Source organism: Salvelinus sp. IW2-2015, linkage group LG6.2 (genome assembly GCF_002910315.2).
Source record: "Salvelinus sp. IW2-2015 linkage group LG6.2, ASM291031v2, whole genome shotgun sequence".
In the NCBI taxonomy this organism is placed as follows: domain Eukaryota; kingdom Metazoa; phylum Chordata; class Actinopteri; order Salmoniformes; family Salmonidae; genus Salvelinus; species Salvelinus sp. IW2-2015.
The window spans coordinates 22,904,977-22,910,942 of NC_036846.1; positions in this window are offsets into that span (position 1 = coordinate 22,904,977).

Below are 5,966 nucleotides of genomic sequence, written 5' to 3' on the forward strand. Positions count from 1 at the left end.
GTAACGAAACATGAAATACTGTACTTCAGCATGGCAAATAAGCCCAGTATAACTCTTGATGAAGTTAGGTAGTTGGTATTCAGAGCTTAAATAGCCACATTGATTAGTCACAGGAATCAGGACTAATTAAGCCAATGCAATGGCCTGTTTGACAAACACTGGGCTTAGCACACGGATGGGTATTTGTGACGTTCCATTGCAGGCCGACATGGTAGCTGGGCTTAGCACACGGATGGGTATTTGTGAAGTTCCATTACAGGCCGACATGGTAGCTGGGCTTAGCACACGGATGGGTATTTGTGAAGTTCCATTGCAGGCCGACATGGTAGCTGGGCTTAGCACACGGATGGGCCCGGTTTGTTGTTGAAGAGATCAGTGTTGAATTAAAAAGTATTCCCTGATGGCTCGTTAAGCAAATACCAATCAGGTTTGATCATGTTTTGAAATCAGATGGAGACAACGTTGATTGCAAATCCGCTGGGTGCTCGTAATTGTGAGAGCAAGGTAGTAAATTTAAGTACTATTGTCGATACTTAACTAACTTCAGTAACACGGAGGCCACACAAAAATTACTGTTCAAATACTTGTTATTGCTTTATTAAGAAGTGAGGCACAATAAATTTGTTTAATTTTCTAAATCTGTATTTTTAGTATATCAAATTACCTGGTGTGTGGTGTGTGTGTTTGTGTGTGTGGTGTGTGGGGTGTGTGTGTGTGTGTGTCTGTGGTGTATGTGCTGTGTGTGTGTGGTGATGTCGATGTGTGCTGTCGTGTTTGAGTGAGTAGTCTTCTGAGTTATGCTCTGCGTGAACGCGAACTGTGATCAGGTGAAGGCGGTGGAGCATGAGCATGTGGCTCTCTGGATGTTACGAGTCCTGCCCTTCAGTGTGTGTGTGTTGTGATGTGGGGTGTGTGTTGTTGTGTGGTGTGTGTGTGTGTGTGTGGTGTGTGTGTGATGTGTGTGTGTAGTGTGTGTGTGGTGTGTGTGTGTGTGATTGTGGGTGTGTTTGATTGTGTTGTGGATGTTGTGCCTTGTGTGATGTGTTGTGCTCTCACCAGTTATGAAACAGGTCCCTGGCTTCCTTCATTGAAACTATTCATTACCCCCCCTTGTGCTCTATGCTTCCCGCTTGCACTGTCTTGAGTGAATGTCAGCTTGCGTTCGGGAAAAACCAGTTGCACGTCGGTAACGGTGTACCCCAAAGCGATGTGCCAGCTGCACTGCAAAGAAAGATCAGTTCCAACAGCACCTGGGACTGTGTTACAAGGGGGCATGAAGAAGGAGCTTGTTATGGGCTATACAGTCGATGTTTTATAATCAAGCCAGCTCTGCCATGTGTAGTTTCGTTTGTCTGTTTATCTGTCACTATCTGTACAACCTCATAGTCTTCCTGGAGGCTGAACACCTCAACCAAGACAACACAATGTACATGCGAGATGGTAACCACATTGTGTGTTGAAACAAGCAAACCATGTCACAAAACAACCTCAACATGCTTAAAACATCTAACACAGCCCCCCCACCCCTTCAAGGAAATCGCGCAGTTTGATGCTGTCCTCTCTAATTGATGTAAAAAGAGAGAAAGGCTTGCTCACGTCACAGCCACGCAACTCACCTTATCATTCAGGCCTTTATCAAGATTCTATAGACATTTCAGACCTGACTATTGAAAACAATTAGATTCTCTTTCAGAGTGGTTAAACACACACACACACACACACACACACACACACCACCACACACACAACACACACACACACACACACACACACACACACACCAACACAACACACACACACACACACCACCACACACACCACCCACACACACACATACCAATCACACCACACACACAGATATAACTAGGGGCTCCAAGGCACCCATACTGGTAACTGGAAAATTGTTTGCAAATGCACTTGGAAAGCCATCGGTCTGTATCGTGGGTCTGCCAGATGAATAAATGGTCTGCAGTGTGATAACTTGTCTGCCAGTGATCATATGGGCTGCAGTAGATAATATGGGCTGCAGAGATGATAGATCCTGTAGTGATAATAAGGACCTAAAGGAGGACTAATAGAGTCATGCAGTGATAATATGGCTTTGCAGTGATAATAGGGTCTGCAGAGATAAATATGGCTGCCAGAGATGATAGAGTCTGTCAGTGTGAATAATACAGACTAAAGTGATTAATAAGAGTTCTGCAAGCTGATAATATGGGCTGCATGATCAAAATAAGGTGTCTGCAGTGCTTGATAATAGCATCTGCAAGTGTAATAGCGTTGCAGTGGATAAATATGGCTGCGCATGACTATAGAGTCTTAAGTCGATCAATAGAGTGCTGCAGTGATCAATAGCGCGTCTGCGTAGATAATAGCGGCTGCCTGATATAGTCTGCGTTGGTCAATCAGGGTCTTTAAGTGATCAATAGAGTCTGCAGTGTAATGAGGTCTGCAAGTGATATGCGTCTGCAGTCAATAATAGCAGTCTTCAGTGTAATAGCGTATGCAGTGATAAGTATGGGCTGCAGTGACCTAATAGAGTCTTGCATGATAATAAGTCTGCAGTATAATAGTCTGGCAGTGATAAGAGTCTGCTAGTGATAATAGAATCTGCCCAGAGTCGTGATAATAGTCTGCAGTGATAACAGACGTGCTGCAGTGATAATCATGGGGCCTGCAGTCGATAATAGGAGTCTGCCCAGTCCTGATAATGTAGAGTCTGCCAGTGATAATAGCAGGTCTGCAACGTGATAATTCAGAGTCTGCAGTTGATAATATATGGCGCTTGCAGTGGATAATATGGGCTGCAGTGATAATAGAGCTGCCAGTGATAAATAGAGGCCATGCTAATAGAGTCTGCCGTGAGAATAGAGTCTGCCAAGTGTAATAACCAATATTGCTCTTCCTGGCCTATTGAGAGACCGTTGAAGACTGGAGAGGGTAAGAATGTGTGTTGGTCTACGTGTGTGTTGTGTGTGTAATGTGCTGTGGTGTGAGTGGTGGGTGTGCGGGTGAGTGTGTGCTGAGAGAAGAGAGGAGAGAGAGAAGGGAGAGAGAGAGACAGAGAGAGGAGAGAGAGAAGAGAGAGAGGAGAGAGAGAGAAAGAGAGAGGAGAGAGAGAGAGAGGAGAGAGACGACCGAGAGAGAGAGCGTAGTGAGAGAGCGAGAGTGTGTGTGAGCGAATTGACGTGTGGATGTTCAAATGAGCTGAAGGAAATTGGTGGAAACTTAGAGGCTATTTCAACGCAGAGGAGGTAGGAGAGGGAAGGGAGGAAGGCAGGGGGAGGGAGGAGAGGAGGAGGCGAGGGAGAGTGTTTCTCTTTAAAGAGGAACAAGAAAGAATCAATTCCCCTTTCACCCTCAGTCTCCACACCTGCGACCAGCAGCCAGCCGACGGCCCCAGACATGTCTCCCAGGAGTTACGCGTGTGTATATATGATTGATGAGTCTCATCAGATCTGGAATCTCTCCACAGCGAGGAATTTCGCTCATAATAATGCCATCAATATGGACTGACACTGCATTATGTGTGGGTTGCCGCGTTACTGTGCTGCATGTGTGTGTGTGTCTGATGTTAACAGTACTTACCTTCGTCCCTCTCCTCGCCCCTTACCTGGGCACGAACAGGGACCCGTCCTGAGCACATCGGACAACAAGCCACTCTCTCAGCATCGCTTACCATCGCTCCTATAAATGCCGCGCCCTTGCAGTGCAAGGGAACAACTACTCAGGTCCTTCAGAGCGAGTGACGTCGACCAATTGAACGCTATTAAGCGCAGCCCCGCGAAACTATCTAGCCATTGTCACATCGATTACATCTGCATACGTGGATGTGTCTGCGCTGTGGTGTGGTCTGCGTGTTGTGTGTGTCGGCGTGTGTGTGTGTTCTGCGCTGCTGTTTGCGTGTCTGTTGTCTGCATGTTGTGTGTCTGCGTGTGATGACTGTGTCGCGTGGGGTGTGTGTGTGTCTGCAGTGTAATGTGTGTGTCTGCAGTGGTGGTGTGTCTGCGCTGCTGCTGCATGCGCTGTGCTCTGCCGCTTGTTGTGTCTGCATGTGCTGTGTGTACTTGCCATGCTGTGCTGTGTCTGCAGTGTCGTGTCACTGTGTCCCTGCCATGTCCATGCTCGGTGTCTTGCATGTCGGCTCGCAACTGTTGTTGTGTGTAGTAGTCTGCGTGAATGTTCGTCTGCTGTGGCTGTGTTTTTTGCATGCTGTGTGTGTCTGGCATGTTGTGTGTGTCTGCCTGTGTTGTTGTGTCTGCGTGTGTTTGTGTTTCTGACCCTGCTGTGTTGTCGTTGTTTGTGTCGGGCAATGTGGTCATGCCTGCGTGTGTGTGATGTGTGTGTGCATGTGTGTGTGTTGTGCGTGCATGTGTGTGTGTGTGTCTTGCCTGTGTGATGTGCTGCCGCTGTGTTGTGTGTGGTCTGCCTGTCGTGTGTGCTCCTGTGTTGTGTGTTGTGTGTGGTGTCTGCCTGTGTGTGTCATGACAGTCGACTGCTTTGCTGTCTGCCTCTGTGTCGCTGTGTGTCTGGCATGTGATTGTGTTGGGCGTGTGTGTCGTGGATGTGCTGTGGTGGTGTGTGTGTAGTTGTGTGTGGTGTGTGTGTCTCGCTGTGTGGGTGTGTGTGTGTGTGTGTGTGTTGTTTGTGTGCTGTGTGTGTGCTGTGTGTGGGTGTGGTGGTGTGTGCATCGTGTCGATGTGTGTTGAGTAGTGTGTCTGTGTGATTTTGGCGATGTTGCATGTGGTGTGCGTGTGTCTGCATGTGTGTGGTCTGCGTGTGCGTTGTTGTGTGTGTGTGTGTGTGTGTGTGTGTGTGTGTGTGTGTGTGGTGTGATGTAGTGTGTGTGTGTGTGATGTGTGGGGTGTGTGTGGGTGTGTGATGTGTGTGTGTGTGTGCTTGTGTGTGCTGTGTGCTGGTGTGTGGCTGTGTCGGTGTGTGTGAGGTGTGTGCATGGGCTGTCGCGAGTGTGTGCGTGTGCGTGTGTCTGTTCTTGTTTGTGTGTGAATTGTTGCCTTCTAGGGCAGGAGGAGGCGTGAGTCACACATTTAAGGTGGAGATAAAACGCCATCACTTCACTGCAACACGTTTCAACCAGAACGTTTCAAATTTCTGTCGTTTCCTTGCCATTAGATTTCCAATCACAATCAAGCAATGAACAATAACATTAATCTAGTAAGTTACCTTCGTTTTACGGATTCCACTTTGTTTCCACCCTCTAATTCTCTTCTTTGCATTTATATTAACAAACCGTTATTCCCATTTTCTACATATTTTGTAACTTTCCAGCACAGATCTGCCTTCAATCCAAAACTGTTAATATTTGTGAGGACTATTTGATTGGCAGAGGGGCAATTGTGTGACTATATTTATTGATATTTAGAGAGTAATGCATACAGCCCATTTTTAACAAAATGCCATTTTGACATTCGGCTACATGAAAGGAAGCATGTCCCCTGACCATGTCCTATTGGATTGTGGAGTGAAATTACGAGCTCTTCTTTTTTAGGATTCCATTAAGGGACCATTACTAATCAACACACTCAATGTCTTAAGAACTATTGCATGACTGTTCCACCAGCCTCCGATCTACAGACCGCCTATCCTCTCTTACCTCCCCGGAGGATGACTGCTTGAGAGATGATGTCACAGCTGGACCGCTCTCAAAACAAGACCTGGTCCTGAACAGAGAACCAAAAAAGAGTCCCACAAAAGAATCAGCCGTCGGTCGGTGCCCACTGATGTAGCCCTACCATGTCGGCTGCACATGGAACTTCACAAATATCCCATCCGTGTGCAAGCCCAGCTAACCTGTCGGCCTGCCAATGGCACTTCACAAGATCACCCCATCCGTGTTCGCTAAGCCAGCTACCATGTCGCCTGCCAATGGGGAACTTCACAAATAACCCATCCGTTGCTCAAGCCCAGCTACCATGTCGGCCTGCAAATGGAAGCTTCACAAATAA